Below are 16,681 nucleotides of genomic sequence, written 5' to 3' on the forward strand. Positions count from 1 at the left end.
GCGCAGATGCCTCCGGGATCCTGCGCAGATGGCAGCTTTCCCCGCACGTTTGGTGTTCCTCGGCTCCGAAGTCCTCCCCGCATTGCAGATGCATGCTGCGATTTCTTTTCATAGCATGAAATTACAGCCGCGCAGAATTATATCAACCATTATCGTCTGCTCAGAGGAGAGGGCGGCGCGTTCCAAGTTGCTAGCAGGACCGCTAGCAGCAGTCAGGGAAGGCATCTCTTTGTGCCAAATAATTAGAAAGAGCGCTTTCAGCTGAAGAGTTGGGAGGAGAGGCTGCGAGGTCACGCAGACCTGAGGAGTTTGGTCTCATCTCTGTCATCCACGAGCCAAGGTTCAGCCTGCGAAGCCTCATTTTTCAATGTGTCAATTATGAATAATGACGTGCTGTGTGTGTTGCAGAGAATTGGGATGATTGCGTGAGAAATGTATTTTACGTATATTGCAAAGTGTCTCACAAAAAGATGGCGCCTAAGAAATATCCCAAAGTGAAGGCTGATAGGCCTTCCTGGGTCACCCCAGAGACTCCGAAGGTGGGAAATGAGTGTCGAGAAGCATCCACTTTCGTTCGCTCTCTTTCAAGAGCAGGCGACCTCGCTGCACCTGGCCCCTGGAGCTGGCCATGGGGCTGGTTTGGCCATGAGGTGGCAGTGGCTGTGACCTGAGGTTTAGAAGCGGTGGCAGGGTTGACCTTACCTTTCCTTGCTTCTGTCATTGCCTTGAGCAAAACGTACCCCATCTGGCCTGCTGCCCCCGGGGGAGGACGGGAGAAGCACGGGCAGAGCCCAGACATGGCGGGTGTGTGTGCCCAGCAGGAGACTCAGCCCCTGGCTGACCCCAGGGCCATGGGAGTAAGGGCTTGATTTGGGGCCCTGAGTGTTTAAAGAGAAGAGGGGTTATATATTATTTAATATAAAATCTACAACTATTTGTAATGGTTTTATTCGATAAAATTTTTGCCTTTTATCCATTATAGTGGTGTGAAAGAACTAAAGAAAGTTCATAATTAATGGAATATATAGTGTAATGTTCTTTCTCAAGAAAGCAAATTATGATGGTCAAGGGCATGTACCTCAGTTGCAGGCTCGATCCCCAGCCCTGGTCAGACCCATGTGGGAGGCAACCAATCAATGTGTCTCTCTTACATCGATGTTTCTCTCTCTCTCTCTCTCTCTCTCTCTCCCGCTTCCTTCCACTCTCTCTAAAAAGTCAATGGGAAAATATCTTCGGGTGAGGATAACAAAAACAGAAAACAAAAGAAAATCATTATGCATGTTTACTTATAAGAACCCCTCTATTAAATAGCAAAAAAATGTCAAAAATCTAGTTAAAAATGAAATGCTCTCTTGGCACAAACCAGCATTTTTAAAAACCTCACTTTAAGGCCACCCCATGACCTATGTGCTAGCTGCCAGCTAACTAGAAAGATTTAAAATAATATCACAAGTGGCAACTCTTGTTCCAAAGGTCACAGCCACTCTCGAGTGCTTTGCAGCTAAAACGAAGGCATCTGAAGGTCAGGAGCCCATCGTGGGTCCAGTCCTCGGGGTGTGATCTTCCACATACAACTCCAGCACCTGTGAGCAGACCAGCGGCGCTCTCACCTGGCTGCCACCCTTTTCATTTCAGATGACACTTCCACATATGTCCCTCCACCGGATTTACCACGTCACCTGTGGGGAGGACCCACCCATGTTACAATTCTCCCTATATTTCATAGAAAAATGAAAACATTCCCCCATTTTCAAGTTTGACATTGCTTCTTCTGATCCTGAAAACCATCTCATGGGAAAGTCAGCATGAAAATTATATACCCTTCTCTCCCCAAGGATGAGGGAGTTGCAAGGAACATACAGTTGTGCAGACTTGGTCAATTGAGAAGGAAATTTACTGTAAGGATCACCTTTCCAGCCCAGAAGGACACGTGGCATCGTAGGAGCTGAGATGTCAGGAAGTCTGTCCTCTCTCTGCAGTGATCACCTGGAATGGCTTACTTATGGCTGCTTCTCCACCTCTGATTTGGCTCCACTGATTTCCTGAGGACCCACCATGGCAGGTAGCACCTAACCCCCTATACACAGCTACTTAGTTCTCCGTTCAACATCGTCATCTAAGTGATTTTAGGGTCTCATAAAAATACAGAAAATCTGAACGATTCAACCCTTCCTGTGAATTGGTTCCCTTGAGTTAGAGTGTCATCCCTCATCTCATCAGGTGGGGATGGGGTGTGTGAAGTTTTAGGAAAATGTTGGGAAATTAGATATCTAATTAACCCTTGTTAATAATTTCTATGTGCCAGTTGCTGGGCTAAATATTTTATGCATTTTTTATTTTACCTAGTTAACAATGGTTTGTATTGATAGTATTATTATTTTACAAATGAAGACACTGATTCTCTGAGCTGATTAAGATCACAGGTTGGAAAGTTGTGAAACCATCCTTTTAGCTGCAGGCATTTGATGCTAGGCTGTTTTGACTCACTCAGCCGTGCTGCATCTCAAAATCTCTAACAAGAATACTGTCTCAACTTGAAGAAGTCATTTTGAGATCTTTATGGAGCTCAACATTTGAGACCAAAGTGTATCTGGATCCTTAAGTGTCTGAGAATAATTAGAAAACAAGAGGAACAAAAGGAAGACAAAAGGGTGATACACACTCTAATTAAAACAGTGTGGCATTGTTGCAAGGTGCGAAGTAATCATATGAAGATTACACATAGTGATTCATTCTCTATGTAAGTACCTGGTATATGATAAAGTTAATCATCTAAATCCTCAGGGAAAGAATAAACTACTCACAAGATGAGACAAAGACATTACCTATTAGGATAGAGTCATACTCCCAGCACACAAAATTTAAAAGTTTAAATTCTGGATGCATTAAAGGTATACATTCTTCATTTAATACATATTTATGAAATATCACTAATGTTACACAAGGCAGCATTGACTCGCACCCAAAATGGTTCTTATGTCGGTTTTGTCATTCCAACAAAATTGATTCTCCTTGACTCCAGTTTTCCAATTCAACAAACATTGACTAAGCACTTTCCCTGGGTCATGTCCTACGATTGCAAGTTCAAAAGCCCTTAATTGCCAGCTCTGTTATTCTTCTGTTTCCCATAACACCCAGTCCAATTCAGGTCTAAAATGAGTTCTGAGTTCTCACTGATGGCCAAAAACTTTGCTCTACTCTGAGCATACAGAAGAGGAGAAGAAAAAAGAAGAAAAAAGGAGAAAAGAGAGGAAAGAAGGAAGGGAGAAAGGGAAGGGACTACTGATTAGTTCCAGCATTTAAGAAAAGTATATTACTGGAAAGATATACAGACAAAACAATTATTTCAATATAATATGATAGATGCCAAAAACTTATATATAATGCCTGGCAGCTAAGGAGGCTCAGAGGGAGGGCATGTAGCTGAGGGTGGGATCCCAGGAAAACTTCTTCAAGGTCACGATTCGGGAGCATGGTTCTGAAGTCCAGTTTCAACCAGTGCAATGAAGAATATGTAGTATTAACTAAGTACTTGTTGGACTGATTGGATAAATAATGAATGATTGATTCAATGGACAAATAAATAAGTGGATGGAAGAATCAAAAACTTCTAGTGTAATTTCTCGCCTCTAGACTTTTAATGACCTATTTATTGGAGAAAAGAGACAGAAACAAAAGAAGTTCAATTATTCCTCCAGAAAAAAATCTGAAGAGAACTTTTCCATCAGAATGCTTTTGGCTGCATGTTAACAAAATATATGACTAACTCACAGCATAAGTAATAAGTGCTTGTAAATGAATCTCGACGCATGCGAATTCTTGAGGTAGGAGTTTGGTTGTCACCGTGCGATTCCACCAGGCCTCTGGACAACTTCTCTCCAGTTCTCTTGTGTAAAGGAAAAAGCCACACTCCCGGTGTGTGTTTCCTTTACTCTCAGTCCTCTGCTATCACACCACTTCACAGAGGTGTGGGTTTTCCACCCATGGAGCCATTCTGTGACACCCACCGTGTGTCCTGCTGCTTAGCTCACTTCTGACACTGTCTACCTGGAGACAGTCAGATCCCCCAGGCTAAGGGCTCCGTCTCACGTCAGGTTGTTTCCTGTGCTTAGGATCAATGGCTATAAATTGGAGGTTCCCCTGACCCCTCCTAAGGGTCGATTAATTTGCTGCAGTGACTCACAGAACTCAGGAAGCCAGTTTACTTACTAGATTACTGGCTTATTACAGAGGACGTTAAAGGACACTGATGAATAGTCAGAAGGAGAGCTACACAGGGCGAGGGACAGAAGGTACTGAGCACAGGAGCTTGTCTTTGTAGAGTTGAGGGTGCACCACCCTCAACACACTTGGATGCTTCCTGGTCCACCAACCTGGAACCTCTGTGAGCCTGTCCTCTCGGGTGAGTGAGTTAAATCATTGGCCATTGGTGATGGAACTGCATCTCCAGCCCTTCCTCCCTTGCTAGAGATTGGGGTAGGGCTGGAATTCCAGCCTTGTAATCTAGACTGATTCCCCGCAACCAGCCCCCATCCTTAGAGGACTTACCCAAACTCACCTCATGAACAGAAACTCAGGTTTAATTAAATGGGGCTTCTTGTAAGTGACAGAGGACACCAATTTCACTTGTATTGCTCTGGAGCTCCTTGAGGAACTAAGGACAGAATGAAATATTCTAACAAAAGATGCTCCTGTGGCCCTTCTGTAGGAAATTACAAGAGTTTGTGCCAGGAACGGTGGAGAAAGACCAAAGGTATCTTTCTTATGATAAATCACATAGTGTATCTTGGCTTTCCCTGTATGGTGTCCAGATGCAGTTACAGCCTCAAGCATCACATCCTCACCCAAGAAGTTCAAAGCAAGATGAGGCTTCTTCCCATGAAGTTCTGTCTTTCACCATAAGGCGGGGGGAGGGGGAAATCTTTCCCAAAGTTTCCCAAGTATGCTTTCCTCAGTCCATTGTGTCCTGTGGCCTTGCTTAGCTGCAAGGAAGGCTGGGAAAAAAGTACCTGGCCTTTCAACCTCTGTGGAGGAAGCTGGATTTAACTGTCACAGAAGAAGATGGGACCATGACTGCAGCTGTGACAACAGGGTCTGCACCTGAGCTGAGCGAACGCTAAAGGGAATTGACAACACGTACCTGTGATGACCCTCTGTGCTGAGATGGCATGTGTCAGCATCAGGTCCTGAATATGAATAGTAAGAACTAATGGTTTAGGTTTGTTCTATAATTTTACTATCTCTTATGCCTCTCCTATACACAGGCTTGCCCCTGTCATAGAAGCGACTCTCTTTTAAATATATTTGTATTGATTTCAGAGAGGAAGGGAGAGGGAGAGAGAGATAGAAACATCCATGATGAGGAGAATCATTGATGGACTGCCTCCTGCACGCCCCACACTGGGGATCAAGCCTGCAATCCGGGCATGTGCCCTTGACCAGGATCGAACCAGGGACCCTTCAGTCCACAAGCCGACATGCTCTAAAACTGAGCCAAACCGGCTAGGGCAGAAGTGACTTTCTTTTAAATATCATATGCATGGCAACGCAGTAAACATCTTTTCCTTGGTCTTACCCCTGACATCAACTCTAAGGAAATCAGTGGCTCCATATTGCAGATGGGACTGGGAAGAGGTGAACATCATTTGTGTGCAGGTCTCTTGGCTCGGACCAAGACTCACATCATCTCATTCAGTTCCTAGGCCGACTCCGCTAGGCGGGCGGGGCAAGTGTCTGTCTCCAGTCAGAGAGCTGAGAGAGGCCTGGTGGGTGTCCGTCCTCGGCCCGTCTGACTCCAAAGAACATCTACGTGTCAGGAGATGACTTCATGAGGACTCGAGTGTGCACACATTCTACTGCTGTAAGCACTCCTGCTGGTCCGGCTCAGCCCTGGCGACAGGCAGAAGATGTCTCTTTCAAGTCCTCTCTGGCTTATTAATTCATTACATCACTGAGCCTCACTCGGTGGGGCTCATTTCCACAGTCCAGGAAATTTACACAGATTGTGCAATGACAACCATAAATCATACTCAAAGCAACTACAAGAACAAAGATACCCAGGGTTTGCCTGAGGTTTGCAGAACCTTTCATCCGAAGGATTACGTAATTTGTTTTGAACCTACACATGCATTATTCATCCAGCAGATATTAACAGCATCCAGCATGCGTTGCGCCCTGTACTCCCGGAGACGATTATAAATGTTGATTTGTGATCAGCCTTTCATTCAACAAGTATACCCTGCTTCTCTACTGTGCGTCAGACATTCCCACACATTCTGATGGCTTAAACAACTAAGCAAAACCAGGTCCTCCCTCCGCCTGGCTCCCCCCCCCCCCCCCCTCCCCGCCAGAAACTCAGTTGCTTGAGAATCATTCAATCGCTCCGGAAAAAAAATGTGCTCTGCCCGTGACCCAACGCGCAGCAGCATAACCACACCTAGAACGTCACAAAGTGCTGGTGGTTAGCGTTTTGGTTTTCGCCCCCTCCAGATGCATGATCTGTATTCTTTGCCCGGCTCCGTGCCCCACGAGGCCAATCCCTGTGGCCTGCTTACCTGGCTCCCTGATGGCGTCCCGTTGGGTTTGACCAATGAGAGGCACCAGTGGGACAGTGGAGGGGGCGGAGGGTAAGTCACAGGTTAGGTTATTTCTTCCTTCTCCCCCTGGGTCAGCCCTGTGTGTCTGGGAGAGACTGCGTTCCACCCCTACCCCCACGTTGCCACCCACTGGGTGGACCCTAGTATTCTGGGTGGGTCTCCTCTAGAGCTGCAGGCCTCACAGGCTCCAGTAATGCTGTTTTCCTTTCGGCCATGCGCTCTAATGGCTTCCTGCTTTGACTCGTCTCTGGGTATCTTATTCTCTCTTACTTGTTCCCCTCGCCTGGCACACACATGTACACGAGTTCCTTTATTCAGATCTCTTTACCGGAACCATCTGAGGAAAATTCTGTTTCTTACTGGGACCCTGGACCCTGGCTGATCAGAATACCAAAGCTGATGCAAATGTAGAAATCATCTGCTCTGTCTTTAAAAATATATATATATTTTTATTGATTTCAGAGAGGAAAGGAGAGGGAGAGAGAGATAGAAACATTAGTAATGAGAGAGAATCATTGATCAGCTGCCCCCTACTGGGTGGGGATTGAGCCTGTAACCCCGGGCATGTGTCCTGACTGGGAATCAAACCATGACCTTCTGGTTCATAGGTCGACGCTCAACCTCTGAGCTATGCTGGCCGGGCTGATCTGTCTTTTTCATTTCACAGAGATGGAAGCCAGGGCCAGCGAGGGCTCCCAGTGCCTGAGGTCACTCAGCCTAGGGGAGGAATGAGCACAGGGTAACCTACCTCTGTAACCCATGCTCCTGAGGCACGCCCCCCGCCCCCCCAGACCACCTCCCAGAGTGAGACCAGCTTCCTCTGTGGGGCCTGATCTCCCAAATGTTGGACAATGGCCCCTTCTGCAAGTGTTTAAGCCCGCAAGCCAGGGACATGAATGAACTGAGTCATCCCCACAGAGCTTCATTAATTTCAAGGCAATTTATGATTTCTGAGTCATAGGTTTCAGTCATTTAGACTTTTCCAGCTGGTACTGTACTTGCCCACACACATTTTTCTTCAGAGATTGCATCTGTGTCTAGATGTGTGGTTCTGCCCACTCTTCACCAGTTTCTGAGAGTAACCGGCCCCGTGGGGTGATGCATGCAGGGCGATGCCTTTCCCCCCTGCCGTGTGCATCTCAGTCTTTGCCTGAGAGCGTAATGGAATTAGCGGTCCGCAGCTTGGTCCAGACTCTCCATCAGAGGCATGCTCATTTCCACATTCTATATCCAACGTGATGCATTACCCAGCCTCCCAAGGAAACAGACCATATGGTGACTCCACTGGCTGAATAATATTTAGCAACTTGATGAACAAGGGCTGAATCATATCTTAACCATCTTGGCCAAATATTGTTTTATATAGCAACAGTATTAGTAATATATACGTTTTCTCCTTTACACCGGTGCTTCCTGCTACGCCCACTGAAAATTAAGAGCTAGACCTCATGGAAGTAGACTGCGCAGTAAAGGAGTTCTCGCTCATTAGCGATGTTCAATTCAATATTGCATTGTACGGATGATGCATTCAGAATGTCTGCTTTTTCTTCTCCTCCCAAACAGCTGCTGGGGTTGAGCAATAGTCTCCCGGGGTAAGGCAGCAGGGAATCCTGGGGCATTTCCCAGACGTGGAAAACAAAGGAGATGTGTCCACAGGGAGGCCAGGGCTTGAGCACTCTCCCTCCCACCAGAAGGGATGTCCCATGCTCTCAGGATGTGGGGACGCATATTAGCAAGCCTCTGTGTGCGGGCCCCTGTGGCTGGGTGATCTTAAGAAAGTCACTTTCCTCTCTGAACCACACACAGCTCAATTAGTCAACAAGGATCATGATGAACAACCTTTATAAACTGTAATATGAAAAGAGTTAGTTCAGTCATGGATAATGGGCAGGCACTGTCTATGCCACCATGAGTAAGACACAATCCATACTTGCAATGAACAAGTTGAAAACAGAAATATGCAGAGATCCTTTCGATAAAATATGGCTTGGTGTATGGCTGGCATGGCTCAGTGGTTGAACATCGACCTATGAACCAGGAGGTCATGGTTCGATTCCCCGTCAGAGCACATGCCCCTGTTGCGGGCTCTATCCCTAGTGTGGGGCATGCAGGAGGCAGCCAATCAATGATTCTCTCTCATCATTGATGTTTCTATTTCTCTCTCCCACTCCCTTCCTCTCTGAAATCAATAAAAATATAGATATTTTTATATGGCTTGGCTAACACAGCTATTCACCGCGGAGACTCAGCTCGACCCAAGAGTTCTTGAAAGAGCTGGTGCTCAAGATGAATCTTGGCAAGACTTACGGAGATGAGAAGAGTCTTCCAGCAGTCAAGGTCATGAACATCAGTTACCAGAGAATATAATGCATTGCACTGAGAGACAGGGAGTAAATCCATATTCATAACTATTAAGAAATATTAGTTATTACCATAGCATCAGTGTTTTTAGAAAAATCAAGAAAAGGATTTCAAAGAGAGTCCTCATGTTATGGCAACAGCAACTCACCTCTCCCAATGTCCCTGGCAACGATTGTGCCCATCTCTATGGGAAATTGTTTCTTGTAAAATGCTGAACTCATTAGAATGAGGGGAAAGTAGCCATCCTCCTCCATGTAGATGCTCCTTAGCATGCAAATCCCTGAAGAAAGGAACTACTATCTTCATTCCCAGAGAAACACGTGTTGCTTTCTGTGTCCTAGTGAAGTTTTCTCTGGCAGCAGTGTTTGCAGAATGAATGAATAAACACACTTCTCATTAGAATACCGAGTGTCAGAGATGCAAGGGTCTTAAGTATCATTTACCCTAATGTCCTTACTTTGCAGCTCAGATGAGTAAGGTCCAGTGAGAGAAATTGCCTTGCTCATAGGAACCTGATAAATCAGTGGCAGAGCAACAGCAAATGGGAGGTGCCCTGAATGACAGTCAAGGCTCTTCTAAGGACTGAATAAATTCTAAAGCAGCGGTTCTCAACCTGTGGGTCGCGACCCCTTTGGCGGTCGAATGACCCTTTCACAAGGGTTGCCTAAGACCATCGTGCATATCAGATATTTACATTACAATTCATAACAGTAGCAACATTACAGTTATGAAGTAGCAACGAAAATATTTTATGGTTGGGTCACAACATGAGGACCTGTATTTAAAGGGCCAGAAGGTTGAGAACCACTGTCTTAAAGGCTTAGAATAAATGCAACCATTGTTTTCCTAGTGGTTTTGCATCCTCTCAGCAGACATACATACCTATCACTGTGACAAGAGTGGAGCAGAGGAGAGGGGAGAAGATATGGTCCTTGCCATCAGCAAGCTCCTGATCACTGAGAAAGTAGTGTTTATCCTCTACCACCATGACATATTAACCATGAAGAATTCATCATAAGATCATTGTCGAATGATGCTGTGCCCACCAGGAAAAGAGCTATTCCCCTGGCTCGAAATGTCAGGAGAAGGAGAACTTGAGGTTCTTTAACCCATGCTTATTAAGATCATCTTGCCATCGGAATGTCTTTACTCCTCTGGGTAATACTTGCCTAGAAGGGACTTGCCTAGAAGACCGAATAAGAAAACCAGACCACACTGTTCCAGCATTCCACTACTGAGTAAAATGCTCAGCTGATACTTAATGGTATAAAACCACCACCACTTTATTATATCGTGATTTTGTGGGGCAGGAATTTGGACGGATGGCATAACTGGGGTCACTTGGTGGTTGATCGGGTGGTATTCTGTTGGCTGTTAGCCTGGTCTAGAGGGACGGAGGCAGCTTCATTCTCATGCCTGGAGCCTTGTCAAAGTTTGGTTGGAAGGCTCGGCTGCACCAGGCCCCTCTCCCTGCCCACGTGGTCTTGAGGGCTTTCCATCTGGTTCCTCTATCTAGGTGGTTGGCTGGACCTACTGCATAGGAGCTCAGGGCTCCAGAAATGAAGCCAGAGTTTCCAGTCCTCCAAGGGCAATGCCTGGGACTGACTGTGTGTCATATCTACTATTCTCTATTGGTCACAGCAGTCTCAAAACAGTCCATATTCCAGGGGAGGGGAATGGACCCCATCTCTTAATGGGCAGAGTGACCAAAATTTGTGCCCATTTTTACCTGTTGTATATACCTCTCTACTGTGTTCACTTCATGTGTGTAAGAAAATCGTGGTGCTTAGGGCCCAAGTAAGCCATGTTAGGAGAAAGAAAGAAAAATCTCAGAGGAGAAAACAGAGCAGAGTATGAGTTATATCATGAGTTTCTACGCGATCCACTCCACTCCGCCCAGCGCCTAGCATGGTGCTTAGAACATAGCAGGTGATCCATCAACAGAACTGAGCTCACAGACAGGCGGTTGTTACTATATTTGTTGTTCTGTGAGTGAATTTCTCACACTGAACTCCCCAGGAAGGTGCCAGGGGAATCTTATTGCAAAACTAGCAGTTTATTGGGTTGACAAAGAGAACATTCAATTAAGAAGATTTTTCAGAACACAATGGAATCATTTTAGCTGTGAAATGTGGACTTAAAAATAATCACTTAGAAGCATCCAGGAGGCCCTTGAAGACTGGATGACAAGGTGCAGCCCCTTCACTCAAGCACTGCCTGCGGGTCCTGGGTGGGCACAGGCATGCAAAGGCACAGTCAGATTTGGGTCAATCCCTGGTGTCTCTGCCCCATCCCAGAGTCCAGGCTCTTTCCACAACACCAGGCTGAGAGGATGCCACTCAGAGATTGATTTATCCAGAAAACAATAATAACAACCACCATGTACTCCTCACCACCCTAGCATTGTGGGTACAGAGGGAAATAAAACGGGTCCTAGGTCTTATAGACCTCCATGTCTTCGGATTGAGGAATTCTCTGCCCATTCATATGTGTGTGTGTGTGTGTATGTGTGTGTGTGTGTGTGTGTGTGTGTATATATATATATATATATATATATATATATATATATATATATATTGGTTTCAGAGAGGAAGTGTGAGGGAGAGATAGAAACATCAATGATGAGAGAGAATCATTGATCGGCTGCCTCCTGCACACCCCCTACTGGGGATCGACCCTGAAACCTGGACATGTGCCCTTGACTGGAATCGAACCCGGGACCATTTCGTGCACTGGGCCTCTAATATATATATATATATATATATATATATATATATATATATATCCTATTTTCTGCAAAGGAGTACTCTAAAGAATGAAATGGCAAACAAAATTTTGACCTTTATTTAATTTCTACTTTCCATTATAGTTTCTACAGTTGACTTTATGGTAGGATTACTTTATGTACATCTTGTGTGCTTGAACTCAATTATAAATTCTGAAGGCAGCCCTAGCTGGTTTGGCTCAGTGGATAGAGCATTGGCCCAGGGACTGAAGGGTCCCAGGTTTAATTCTGGTCATGGGCACCTCAGTTGCAGGCTCCATCCTGGTCCAGTTGGCCTGTGTGGGAGGCAACTAATCAATGTGTCTCTCTTACATCGGTGTTTTTTTCTTTCTCTGTCTATCCCCCTCTCTAAACAATCAATGGAAAAATATCCTCTGGTGAGGATTAACAAAAATAAATAAATAAATAAATTCAAAGGCAAGAGATATGATCTTAGTATGCTCTGTAATGTTTGTGGTAAAAAAAAAAAAATCCTAGAGCACTGTACTGTCTATTATGGACTGAATCTGTGTCTCCCCAAATTCATATGTTGAAGCCTCACCTCTAATTTGACTATATTTAGAGATAAGGCCTTTAAGGAGGTAGTTAAGGTTAGATAAGGTCATAAGGGAGGGGCCCTAATCCAATAGAATTGGTGCCCTTATAAGAAGAAGCAGAGACACCAAGAGTGAGCACACACTGAGAAAAGACCACATGAGGACACAATGAGAAGGTCACCATCTGCAAGGCAAAGAGAGAGAGAGGCCTCAGGAGAAAGCACACACCTTGATTGGCAGCCTCCCAAACTGTGAGAAAGCAACCCTCTGTCATTTAGGTCCTGGTCAGTGGTATTTTGTTATGGGTTCCTGTGCAGACCATTCACTGTCCGTTACGCTGACTAGGTCTATAGTGGAGTAAAAAGTGCAGAGGGTGGGGCCTCAGACTCACCTGACTTTGAATACTTTCTTTTCCTGTTCTAGTCAACAGAGCAACTCACTTTTACGGGGACTCAGCTTTTCTTCCTTGTAAATGGAGTTCGTCTTGCCTATATTTACTTTGATCATGAAGAATATGAGTGAGGGAGGGTTTGCAAAGTGCTGGTCACAAACTAAATGCAGAAAAAAATTACTTATTTCCTTTTCTCCCTTCCTCTGGGGAAAGAAGGGTCAGCAAAAGGGCGAGGCCAGCCATTGGAGCCTGAGGCAAAAGGATAATCAGAAATACTGAGCTAACCAGCCTCCACGTTTCTGAGTCCTGGGACCCAGACTGAAGGGTGCAGAATTCCGTGCTGTCCTGAGTGATAGCAATTATCCTTAGATAGATTACTGCCTCACAGGAAAACGTATTATGAAATCAGTTATTTGTGTACAAGCTTGTGTTTTATGAACCACAAGAGCAAGCATCCCTATGTGCAAGTGAATTGCAGGGATACGGTGAGACCGACGCTTCCCCCATCGGTAGTCCTGAGCAGATTGCCCACATACGTCTGGGTCTTCATGCTACCCACACAGGCTCAGCTGGAAGCCCACCCGGGGACCCAGGGCTCACGAGTTGGCACTACTCTTCTGTAGCTGTCACCTTCGTGTTCACACATGCTTTCCTGGTTTGCAGCTCTTATCGTTGGGATCAAATGAAATTCTATGCAAGGAGCCCCAGTGCATGACCCCCAAACTGTTTCAAATTGAGAATGACGTTTGGACACAGAAGAAATTAAAGAGAAAAGAGAGGAGAGGAAAGAGGGCAACGGAGCGAGGACAGGCACCAGGGGAAGGCAGTGAGAGGAAGGAGAGCTGTGTCATAAAATGAACACGGGATTTGCTGTCAGGAGCCCTGTGTTTGGCTCCCGAGCCAGTGAGCTAACTTCCTTGAGACACAGTTTCTTCTGCTGAGGCCAATAGTGGGACCGCCTCCCACGGAGCTCAGGGGAGGAGTCAATGGGACAAAGTGCTAAGAGTGCTTTTAACCTGGCAAGCCTGGTGCACTTAGTAATTCTTGTAAACCTTAATCTGAGCAAGGGGGGCCGCCCAAGGCCATGGTCCTAATTGGCTGAATTGGGGCCCAAATGGAATGAAAACTCAGTGCGTCATTGTTCAGCCCCTGGCCTACCAGCGACAAGCTCATTTTCCCGATCCTGGAAGTTGCATTTTATAAGCCGGAGGGGGATGTAAGTGATCATTCCATTTAGCCCATTCCCTTTGTAAAGACAGTGTTATTATTTCCATCGACACAGGACAGGGGAGTTAAGTGTCATTCAAGGCCCTAAGGTCTGTGAAACAGAAGGGCGTAGGGTCTGGATCCAGGGCTGCCTTCTCCCTCCAGGCCTTGCTGTGTCAGAGATAGAAACACACACTAGATTTCCCACAACACCTTTCGAGCGGAACCTGTCCTTACAGTAGTATGGACATTTGTAGCACTTCCTGGACCAGCTGGTTCCTTTTACCTGCTTTTACTTTTTTCTGTTAGTTGTGCAGCAATATGTAACCGGATGGCAGACAACTTACAATCTCCAGAAAATGCCCATATGCTGGCGTCCCACCCTCCTCAAATTCAAGAGCACCGACCAGATTTCCCCTGGCTTCGCGTCCCTTGGAAGCAAGCACTCCACAACTATTTTTCTGTGGGAGAAGGAGAGATGCAATGCCAGGGCCCAAGTCAAAATGGTTCCAACGTGGCAATTCTGTATTTATATCCTGGACTTGTCCCAGTGGACCATTCATCCAAAGAGAGAAACACCTCCCTGACCCAGCCATGGCCAAACACACAAACAAGCACCTTTGAATAGGCGGTACAAGAATCACCTTGTAGATAAACAACGGCTTTGCGAACATGAGCTGCTTAAAAGATGAGAGAAGGATCACTGTTACGGGAGATTTCCATGGGGCAGAGAGGTGGGAACTGGAGTCCACAGGTGGTGAGTGGCTGCCGGGTGTGTGACCAGGAAGAGCGAGAGATGACGTCGTTGGCTAGTTCTTGACCTCAGCCCAGCATGTCTATGCTCGAGGTTCCATGTACGGCCAAGAAGAATGTGGTCTGCCCAACTCCAGGGTTCCTTCCCAGACACCTCCATGGGAATGGGTTGTGTGGTCCACAGCCAGTGCATCACCATGAGGTGGCATCCTATACAATGTGTCCTGAAAGTTTCTCACGGGTTTCTGAGCCGAGGAATGGCTTTCGGTGAGAGCTCTTCAGGAAAGGTGAATGGCATCCCTTGTGGTACATATCAGCCTTAAAGTGACATAGTGGTCTTAGAAGTCATTCTCCAAAACCATTTATTTGATCCACAAACTGTGCTTAGCTTAGGGCTTCACCTTTGGCAGGCACCCACTGTATGTTTGCTGAATTAATGAACTAATGAGCAATGAAGTGAGTGAAGGAGCAGCTAAATATATTTCAAGATAGAGAATGATCTGAGAACATTCACAGCAGGCAACTGGGTTTGACTGTCCTACAGAGCAGACTGGTTTAAATGTTTCCCCGTAATTATATCCTCCTAGTTTTAATTAGCACATATTTTATCATAGAAGTTTATTGCATTTAACCATTCCTACAACTGCATGTTCAACAATTCCCACATATTTGATTGATGATGTAGCATCTTATCTATTATTTGTACTTTTATTGCATGTTGGATTGCTTTCTGTGGATGTATTCCAATAATAATAATAATAATAATAATAATAAAATCTATTTACAATGTGTAAGATATTGTGCTAGTTGCTTTATAATTTTTATGTTAGGTAAAAGTCAGATTATAATTCCACTTTATAATTAAGATAGTCTAAATTAATCTAAGGTCATATCGGTAAAAAGTCAACAACTAAAGATCACCACCCAGATTGTCCTATTACATGGTTGTTTTACTTTCAACCTGAAAATTGCTGTCAATACAGGTCAATATTGAGGCACTTGGTATAAATTGTCTAATTTATCCTGCACTGCAATAGCTTCCGAAGGTCATTATTTGGCCTTTGAGAATGGGCAGGTCAGCGGCCACTGTATAATTTCATCAGCAGTAATACCTACACAATCAGTCATCTATAGCATCAGTTGCACATCACTATAAATTTCGAATGTTCTTGATCTCTCCAACTACAGTGCTCTCTCCTTTTCCTTGTAAGTCCACTGGTGTTTATTTCAGATGACCTCCCCATATGACCTTTCTAAAACCCCACTCCAACCATGTCACATCAACCTTGACTCTGTTTCTCCTCTACTACTAAGACCATGGTCTCTAGCTGACCTACCAAGCCCTCCCCATTCTAATCCCAATACACTTTGCTAGCACATGCCTGGCTGTTGTTCCCCAGTGGCCAGTACTGGGGATATGGTGGGTTACTAGAAATTCTGGAACATCCCACCACTTCGCTTAGGCACATTCCTTCCCTCTGCCTGAAATGCCAGCGACAATCTCTTATTCATCTTACGTTATGACTCATAGAATTTTTCCAAGATCCACAAAGACAAATATACTTTTAAAAGCACTGTTATCTCTACACCCAGAGTATACCTTGGTATGCACCAGTATACCCTGGTACATAGAAGGTTTCAATAGATATCTGGTTTAATTAAAAAAAATAACATTTTTCTGGGAAAACGCCCTGAAGTCCAAGAAAAGTTGTTTCTGCCTCTCTGCTCCCCAGATGCCTGGAAATTCTAATTGCCACATGATTACACAATGAGATTAAGCATTTCTTGTTTTTCTCTGGGACTAGACTGAGCTCTTGGGTGGCACAGACTAAATCTTACTCATGTGTGGGTCCCTAGCACAGGGCCTGGCTGAGAGTAAGCCTGCATGGACTTCTTGGACTAGAAAGGAGAATGCTAAAGCAGAACTCTATGAGCTGAGCAGGGAGGCTGTGAGACTTTTTATTTGACAGTTGAAGACATGGAGACCCAAGGAGGGGGAAAGAATGTGTTGACTCAATTTTCATTTAAAATTGGGGACACAGCCCTGGCAGGT

The sequence above is a fragment of the Myotis yumanensis genome, unplaced genomic scaffold, assembly GCF_028538775.1.
Source record: "Myotis yumanensis isolate MYYU_CA2020_CCGP unplaced genomic scaffold, mMyoYum1.0.hap1 SCAF_11, whole genome shotgun sequence".
Taxonomy (NCBI): domain Eukaryota; kingdom Metazoa; phylum Chordata; class Mammalia; order Chiroptera; family Vespertilionidae; genus Myotis; species Myotis yumanensis.